Source organism: Heliangelus exortis, chromosome 5, assembly GCF_036169615.1.
Source record: "Heliangelus exortis chromosome 5, bHelExo1.hap1, whole genome shotgun sequence".
In the NCBI taxonomy this organism is placed as follows: Eukaryota; Metazoa; Chordata; class Aves; order Apodiformes; family Trochilidae; genus Heliangelus; species Heliangelus exortis.
The window spans coordinates 5,095,197-5,104,745 of NC_092426.1; the positions used below are offsets into that span (position 1 = coordinate 5,095,197).

The window sequence follows — 9,549 nt, forward strand, 5'->3', positions numbered from 1 at the left end:
CATAGGCTTTATATTCTATTTTTATTTAAGTGATTGTTCTTGTAAATGTCTGGACTTAACCTAAATAGGAAAATTAATCTCCATAAATGGTTGTAAAGACTTTTTTTTCAGAGCTAACTTTTACTGTTAATCTTACAATAGCTATGAATAAAAAGCAATACTCGTTTAAAAGGAAATAACATGGGTCACATTTTCTCAGATGAACTTCTGTGTGTAGCACTTGCAGAAGGAAATTTTAAATACAGTGAAATAATAAGATTAATTACATCTTCTGTAGATACCCAACCTGTCTGCAAACTGCCTGAGGTCTGAAGCATTTACACACCCTCAGCAGGAATAGATGGTGGGTGGCAAGTTGATGGTAAGATGTTCACAGCTTCTCCTTATCTTAGGAACATTTGGAATACTGCATGGAAGGCTGAATGTATCCTTCCAGGAAACATGGAATCCCATTCTAACAGGCTCCTTGGCAGAGAGAACTCACTTCCTTGCTTCCTTACTTATTTCCAGCTCATCAGGCACTGGAAGCCCCTGCAGCAACAGCTCCCAGCACTCAACCTGCCAGAAAAGGTGGGGAATTTGTGCCAAGCCCCTGGCAAAGCCTCTGGCATCTGACTTTTTTCCAGATGATTCCAGTAGATGTCCAAAGTAGTTTCTTATGACATTTTAAAATACCAAAGGGAAGAGAAGATTCTAATATGTGACTCTCCTGTTCTAAATCAACAAGAAACCCCAGTAGCTCTTTTATTTCTAAAGTTACCATAATCCCCTTATTTCTGCTTTGTTGACATAAAATAAATTCCTAAGTGTCTTCCAGTGCCTTGAGTGAAAGTTTATGTTGTTGAAGATGCAGTAATTACAGTTGTATCAAACTGGGTTTTCTCTTTTTTAGTAAGAGTTTAGGTAAGAGATTGTGTTGTGTTTGCAGGAGCAATCAAAAATAAAGCACCCTCTTGGTAGGCTTCCTGCTGTTCTAATCTGGCAAGAGTTTTTCTCAAAATGATACCTGTAATTTCAAGGTTGCTTAGGAGTTAATCCAGATTGTGGGATTCAACACTGTTAGAAAGAAATTCCAAATCTCCCCTCAACTCCTGCAAGTGACAGAAAGAACTGACAGGTTTCTGGCAGATTTATTTTTGTATTAGCATATATCTGAAAGCTGGAAAAAAATTGAAATAGTTGCATGCAAAGACAAAGTCTTTCTTTCTTTCCAGGAAGCTACATATATACTGAGGTTTTCTTTTCCATGTTTAGCAGCACCCAGTTAAATCTCCACTTGATTCTGGCTCCTCCATCAGATGCTGTGTTGGAGAAACTTTCTCTTGCTTCATCAGTTTCAACAGAGCAGGCAGGAGCAGCAAGGATGTCAGAACAACACTGACAAACCATGATTTCAGCAGAGATTAAACAGGAGTAATTAGAAGTGAATGAAAAGCATAACAAAGGCCAGTAAAAGTATCTTCATCAAGCATAATGTGTCTGACCTTGATGAGGAGCAGCAAAGACTTTGCATTTGAAGGGCACCAAAAGAGAAAAGGTTTAAAATCCCTTCTTCCACCTTTTGTGATATTTTGCCCAAGTTCCAAATGAGTATATTTTTTAACAGTGCAGTATTAGAATAATCTAGGCAGAATTTTTTTTAAAATGGGTGCATATTCTCATTTTGCTTGTCAAGAGGCACATGGGAACATTTGAAAACACATGAAAACATGAAAATTTGTCAGATGGCTCTGATGGGGAGTTGGAAAGAGAATCTGAATTTTAGGATAGTCAACTCCTGTGTCTCAGTCAGACCATCCACTCCTGAGAGGGACTTCTCTCTCCAGGTAGGGCTGTCAATCAGATGGAATTTCACATTAAAAAAAAAATTACTATTCTTATAAATCTTCTTTTCCCTCTTAAAAATACTCCTGGATGGCTGAGGTAGCCAAATGGGTTTTCTGGGCAGTGTTTACTGGAATTTTTGTAGAGCAGTAACTTGAGAAATGCTGTTGGGCTCTTTTTAAGAAAAGAGCAAGTTTGGTTTGATCATTTGAACCAAATCTGACAGATGAGCTGGAAGACATTTAGGAGCTGAAAGAAAAGATAAATGTGTTTTAAAAAGTGTCTTGATCTGTTCACTTCAATGTGCCCTTGCATTTTGCAGATACCTTGCACTAAACCCTTGGTTATTTTTACTTCTCTGTTTTTGGGATTTTATTATTTGCTACAATGTGCAGGATAAAGACCTCTGGAGATGAAAGGCACATAACAAAGCTGTGGAACCAATGAGGATACTGCCAGAGACTGACTCACTGCCATGCCAGGGCTTAGGAAAAAGACATTTTATAATTGGCTCACACTATTTAGCAAGCTATTGCCCTCAGATTGTGAGAAAATCTGTCATTCAACCACATTATGTTCCACCAAATAAGATGGGCCTTGAGATAGTCTAAAATTCTTCATCCTTATTAGTTACAGCTAAGTAGCTGATATTGGGGGGAGGGAGGAGACTTGCTTTGGAAATCTGCAAGTTTCCCAAATTCCCCAAGCATTAATTAGCTTTGGAGGAGGATGTAAATTAAAGGTTTCATGTTACAGTGTTACTGGTCTAAACAGGTGCTTGTTTTAATGCAGTTTGGTGGCAGGTTTTGTGATGAGACACAGCCCAGTGCCAAAAACTCCCTGCCTTGTCATCAAAGGAAACTGGAAAGAGAAGACAATTAATTGTGACAGCAGCCTCTTTCTCACCAGGAACAGGACTTCCCTGGCTTCCTCTTTCTTTTGAGTTAACTCGGCCTTATTTATGTTGCTGGACTTGCTGCTTCTCATTTTCAGAGCCATCCTTTGTGCTTCAGAGCAGGGCTGTGCTGGGCTGGTTCAGCACCAGCTCTCCAACCACCTGCAGTTTCCACCAGTGCCCTTGTGCTGTCACTTGCCCTCCACCAACAGGTTTCAAAGGTAAAAAAAATGTCTGTTTTCTGACACCTGTTCACAGGCACAGCTCGTGCATTATGAAAAGAACAGGGCAGCACTGTGACACTGCCCTTGCTCTGTGTTTCATTGCTTGCCAGCCAGGAAAATGGGCACTTGAGCTGTGTTACAGCTGCAAAACCCTGCAGGTTGTTCCTCAGGAGCACATTTGCTCAGCTTTCACTCTCAGCCTTGTCAGGCAGGGCTGCAGCTGTGTCACTGCCAATGTCTCTCTCTTTCCCTGCTCTTCACAGTAATCCCACAGCAGTTCCATTCCAGCCCTTCTTGGTGTCTTCAGCAATTTCTAAACTGCTCCTCTAATCCCTCATCTGGGTACAGCTTGACCTAATTTGCTGTCATCCTGCAAGCTCTGCCAGTTATGTAAGGAGGGGTAAGATGTGGAATTTGGATGAAATACTTTGTTCTATTGCACAAGGGTGGCGTGGCTTGTTTTTTTTTTTTTTTTTCCTTTTTACCAGGCCACTTTTTTACTTGTATGTGCAGCTTAACACCAGATCTCATTCATTTCCTACATTAATAGCCCAGTCCCTGAGGGCCTGGTTAGGTCTGCTCTCTTACAATTGTTTTTTGTGCTCCTCATTCTTATTTTCTCTCTCATTTCAGCCTATGGCCCTGTCACCCCAGAGGCTCCCCACAGCCAAGCAGTGCCTCTTGTCACCTTTGTCACCTGCCACCAGCTGCAGCGTGTCCCTTCCCTCTCTGAGACATCTCCTGAAGGCAAGAAAATAACTCCTAAACCCAGGGGGCCTTTTCCTGCCCCTCAGGTGGGTGCCTCAGGTCCCCATGGGGTCTCACCAAGGGGGGGATCTCCACCACCTGAGGTCCCCACTGGGCCCTGTGGGGAGGTGGCAGCAGTGGAGAGGAAGGGGCTCACCATGGGGTGGCTGATGGGCAGGATCCCTGCCAAGAACTGGAAGAACTGGTAGCAGAGCCCACAGCTCTCCTCAGACTCTGCCTCAGCATCCCTGTCCTCCACAGGGCACAGAGAGATGTTCTCACAGAGAAGTAAGGAGCCCCACAACAAAAACGTGGGGGGAGAGGTAGCTAAAACCTTTCCTAGAGATGGTTGGGTGGATTGTGCCTGGCTTGAGAGCCTTTCCTTGGGGTTGTTCAGCCTGGAGAAGAGAAGGCTCCAGGGAGACCTTATGGTGCCCTTCCAGAGCTTGAAGGGGCTACAGGAAGGCTGGAGAGGGACTTTGCACAAGAGCATGGAGTGATAGGATATGGGGGGATGGTTTTAAATTGGAAGAGGGGAGATTCAGGGTAGAAATTAGGAAAAAATTCTCTGTGAGGGTGCTGAGCCCCTGTGCCAGGTTTCCCAGAGAAGCTGTGGCTGCCCCATCCCTGGCAGTGTCTCAGCCCAGGTTGGATGGGGCTTGGAGCAACCTGGGCTGGTGGGAGGTGTCCCTGACCATGGCAGAGGGGTGGGAATGGAGGAGCTTTAAGGTCTCTTCCAACCCAAACCAGTCTGGGATTCTGGGATTCTTCAGCCATGACTCAAAGCAGAGTTCCTGGCAGGTCCCCAGGGCAGCAGGCATGCAGAAAAGTTCAAGATGTGCTTGGATGGAAAGAGGGGGGAAGGAAGAGGGTTCTTAATTCCATATCCCAGTAAGGACAGGATATGTGAAATACAGAAATAGCCACCAAGTGGATTTCTAATTTGATTATTTGAAATTAAGATAAGCTCCCCTTCATGAGACATAAACAAATGATGTTATGTGAAGTATCCTACCTTAAATATTTACACAGGAAGCCCAAACTCCCTGAGCAGTCCCCACACTTTCCCTCAGATTGAAGTGAATTACAGAATAAAAAAAAAACACATTACCAGCCATGATTAGAGCATTGAACAAGTGTAGATATTTTTAATTTTTTTCTGTGTGATTTTTAGCCTTTCATGTATCCTTAGGTTACATCTGTTTCTGTGAGAAATGCTGGGAAAATGCTTAACCATCATTTTACAGGCTTGCTCTAGTAAAGCTTGAATGATGGGTGCTCCCATCTGTGTTCACAGGAAGAATCTAACACCAAAACACTCAGAAGCATGAAGTTAAGGTAAAATATAATTTTAAAAAATTCTGTAACTTGATTTGTAGTTCCTTTATTGCCATCTTCTCAAAACTCAAGGTGCAAGCATGATGCAAGATGAGGTGCCACAAGCTCTAACTACTTTTACACCTTTTAGACTTTGGGTCAGGTTCATTCAGGAAAGTTTGGAGCCAAGCTTGCTGGACTTCCCAAAGCTGGAACTCAATTCCTGAAATGCTGTTTGCTGATTTCCTAATCCAGGTAACTGAAAATGCTGACAACAACTCCAGCTGCCTGAGAGCAGAGGAATGGCTCTGCATGGAAGTCACAGCCCCCATCTGTCTCCAGGCAGCAGGTATTTGACCCAAGATTGCTGTCTCATCTCCTCCCTGCCTCCTAACAGAGCTCAGTGGCTGAAGCTCTCAGCAGGGCTTACAGAAATGAGGACATTGCTGCTATCCTTGAGAGAATTCAAGGAACCTCTATTATAATTTTCCAGATGATTGCTCTGATCACTCTGCCAGTGCAGAGTACAGTGATGTACGAGGGCATTTTGGAGCAAGGTTCTCATTTGACCCTTCCTGTTGAAACTGCTCCTTTTTTTCTGCAGCCTGACAAGTAATTGTGTGCTTTTCCAGCCTTTTGTTTCAGACACTCAGTTCAGAGGGAAGGATTTGTGTCCCTGTCTTTGGTGCAAGGAATGTCAATGCCAGACGAGTGTCTCTCCACTCCTCCCATTTCATCCAGTCAGTTTTTGGCAGGCTGTGCTCCTGTTGTCCTCTCTCTCCTCCCACCTCCACTCTGGCTCAATGTTCAGAGCTTTCCTAGGTACTCCTTCCTCAGCAGCACTCCCTTTTGTACCCTGTGCTCCTCCTTCCATCAGAATTGGTTCCATTCCTGGATCCATCCAAGTGATTCACTTTTCATGCACCTTATCTTAAATCCTGCTGCCTTTCAGCTGGGATCCACAGATTAAGCCCTGCTCTCATTTTTCTTCTGATTTTGGCTGTGCATTTCCATGCAAACTTGATGCTGTTCAAGAGGGAGGGATGGAGAGCATTCCAGCTTTAGCTGTGTCAGGGAAGTTGGAATATTTCACTGGGAGAGAAAACATGCAGCCTGGCCTGCACTGTAGACACTCCCAGCATTCCCAGTGGACATCCATCCAGGCACTGTAGGATTTCTGCATTTGCAGTGAAGTATTTTTGTGACTGAGGTACTGTGGGACCTTGCTCCAAGGAGGAGCAATTCTTGGCCAGTACACCCTGATGAGAGGCACTGAAGTTAGATAGGAATGAAGTTATGTGGGAAGGAAAATGATGGTTCCTGTGCTGTGGATCATTCCCAACCCTCAAGTCCTGCTAACAAAATCTTAGGGGAGTGCAGTTTTCCCAAAAACATGATTTGAGCAAAGGGAAGTCAAAGCAAGTTAATCTTTTAAGGAAGTTCTCACTGTTGCTTTCTGGACCTCCTGGAGCCTTTAGTTAACACAGCTGTACTTTATTTCCAAGCTAAAATATCTTTGTGTCATCCTCAATAATCTGCAAGATGTGGGAAGACACCATGGTGGGCTTTGGGTTTTTATTTTTGGGTGTGGGACAAAACTGGTTATCCCAAGGAGACAGCCAATGATTCCAGCCTTATCTCCATCTTTGTGCAGTACCACTGCAACTTCTTTTACAGTTTTCTTTTAGACAGAATTAAGAGTTCTATCAGTGAACAAACTCCAGTCACTACAAGCAAGTTGCTCCTGTGGAAGTTGGGAGTTTTTGTCTGGCCACTTCCATGCCAGGGTGGCAGCCACAAACCCCATCCTCATCCTGCTGTGACACTTTCCATCCCACCTCTTGGTTTAGAGAGGCAGATGGGAGGGCTGATTAGATTTCTGTCCTGGTTTGGGCCAGGATAAAGGTGATTTTCTGTCTTGTACTTTTGCTTTTAGCTAAGTCTCTTGTAAGCAGCTGCACTTGCTGAAATTAACAGCAAGTTTCTCAGACAGTGTCTGCTTCTGGGACTGATAACACTTGATGTTTATAGTTACAGCCAGAGCCTGGTGTGCAGAGCCAAGGCCACTGCTCAGCTCTGAGGAACATTTTCCCCTCCAGAAGGAATAAAGAGGTCCCACCTGCAGCCTCCTCTGGGGAGGAACAGACAAGAGAGATGCCAGAATTGACCAAACAGAGGATTCCATCCCATACACCTCATCCTCAGGATAAATTTGAGGCATCATGAGGGCCAAGCCATGCTTCCAGCTTCCAGCCTCCTGCCCTTCCTGCTTCCCTTCCTTCACCAGTTCCCTGTTTCCTTCAGCATCCTGGAGGATTCCATCCCTTCCTCTGCCTGTGGTCCTGCTCCATCCCAGCCCATATCTGTGTGTTCCTGCCTCCAGCTCCCAACTGCTGCTGACTCCAGGATTCCAGCCTGGACTTTCCCAGGGCTGCCCTGCAGCCTCAGTGGTGACGTGAGAGTTATTGGGGGAAAGGGGGGAAGGAACGTGGGATCAATTTTCCTGTATATTTGTATAGATTTGGTAATTTTTCCTATTTATCATTACTGTTTCATTAAAATTGTGTAGTTTAGTTTCCAACCCATCAGACTCTCTGCCTTATTCTCTCTCCTTTCTTTATCAGGGAGGAGAGAGAGATTAATAGAGAGCATCTGAAACTCAGTTTAATTGCCAGACCAGTGTTAAACCCTGACAATTTTATACATGGGTCTTCCCTGGGTAACAGGAAGTTAAGGCAACTGTAAAACTGAGTAAAAGGAAACTGGGGAACCTGAAAGTGAGGGATTTATTAACAAAGTCCCTCTAACACTTGCTTAACCTTTAGTACAGCATCCCAAGAGCATCTGTCACTCTTAATTGCTACCCCAGCATTAAACCTTGACATACAGTAAATCTGTCTCAAATATTTATTTAGGCATCTTCCTACCCCAAAATCCCAAAACACTGAAACAAGAGGGGAAAACATGAATTTTTTTTTTTAGCCCCCCCCTAACTTCAGCCCCAAGGAGCTTTGCCCAGAAGACACAAACTCCCTCCAGTACTGTCAGTTAAGCTCTTCAATCACTTTTCTGAGAACTCTTCTCTTTGCACATATGGGGTCATTTCAATCATGTAATGCTTTTCAAATGTTTAACAAGCAGCCTTAAGTCCTTTTTATGGACATATGGTCTAATTAGCCATAACATCTGTCCTGTAGCAAACAACCTGGACATAATTAGCTTGTATTCTTTTGATAAAACAGGATATTGGAGACTTGCTGCATTATTTGGGCTCTTCTTTGGCCTTTACTATTTTAGAGTTAGCTCCTAGGTCCCAAGGCACAGGCTATGCAGGAGAGAGCTGGGATACAGCTAGAACAAAACACATGTGAGACTGGAGGAAAATAAAAACCTGTTTCTTCCACTTTTGGAGGGCATATCAGCAGTTTTTTGTGAAGAGATGGGGCAGCCTTAAACAGCAGCAAGCAGAGCAGTGTCCAGCACAAGTGGCAAGGGAACTGTGCTGTGGTCAGAGCTCAGTAATCCACAGTGTGGACAGCAAAGGGTCTGAGTAGTAAAGGAAAAAACCCCAAAAAACAAGCAGGAAATATTTTAAGACTGCTGCTAGAAATAAAAAGCTAGACAGGGCGTAACAACAAAAAAAATGTGGGTAGGTTTCCTGCCATTTTTGTTCCTTAATGCTGCCTTTCTCCCCAAGAACAGAATCTGAGAGCTGACATGAGATTGTTTTGTTTCAGTCTTCACCCCTTGAAATCTCAAAACTGATATGGTGCTCCTGATGCTCAGTTCCTTTTGTTACTCTATTTTATTAGTTAGAATAAAAATAAGATGTGCCTGTTGGCTGTCATTCCACTGTGCCAAACAATCTGACCACAAGATTTCAGCTAGAAAGATCCTTTCAAAACCACAACCTCAGAGCTGCCAGCTTCCAAACTTCTGTCTGTGCTCATCCAGCAGTAAAAAAAAGACATCCTTTGGTCCATACTGTGGGCTTTCTGTGCTCTCTCTTAAAGGAGAAGCTTGATGCTTGTATCAGGCAAGGAAGATGGATCTGAAGGACCCATTGGGGTTCCCCAAGGGAAAGGAGGAGAGCTCAGAAGTTGCCTTGGGCCCTGGTGTGCTGCTACTGACACTCCTGTCCCTTGTAAATGTCCTGGTGAAGCAGGAGGCAAACATAACCTAGGGATAAGCTGGAAAAGCATCCCTGCCTACCTGAACTCATGAGTTACAGCAGTTTCCTGCTGTCCAGACACCCTTGGCTTGATGTTCCACCATCCAGCACTCCAGGAGAGGCAGCTCAGAAGGCTCTGGGAGGGTGGCTCAGCAGAAGTTCTTCTTGAATGAAGAGAAATAAGACAATGAAACCTCCAGCTGCTAAAACAAAGTCATTAATTCTGTTATCAGACATTATCACCTGGTATCTATCAGCAACTTAAAGCAGCAATAAATGTACAGGAACTCTGTGGCAGCTGAGGAGGAGTGAGACCTGCTCTCAAGCAGTGCTCTAAAAATGCATCTCTGGAAAGAACATACATACAAGTG

The 9,549-nt window shown here is 44.1% G+C and overlaps 1 long non-coding RNA gene across 1 annotated transcript; it reads left to right on the plus strand.

Annotated features, from left to right (window-relative positions):
- The first annotated feature begins 1,645 nt into the window (after nucleotides 1-1,645).
- Nucleotides 1,646-4,189, plus strand: LOC139796827 (uncharacterized). Its single transcript, XR_011726158.1, has 3 exons — nucleotides 1,646-1,826; nucleotides 2,818-2,940; nucleotides 3,577-4,189. It is a non-coding gene; the product is annotated as an uncharacterized lncRNA (long non-coding RNA).
- The last annotated feature ends 5,360 nt before the right edge of the window (nucleotides 4,190-9,549 follow it).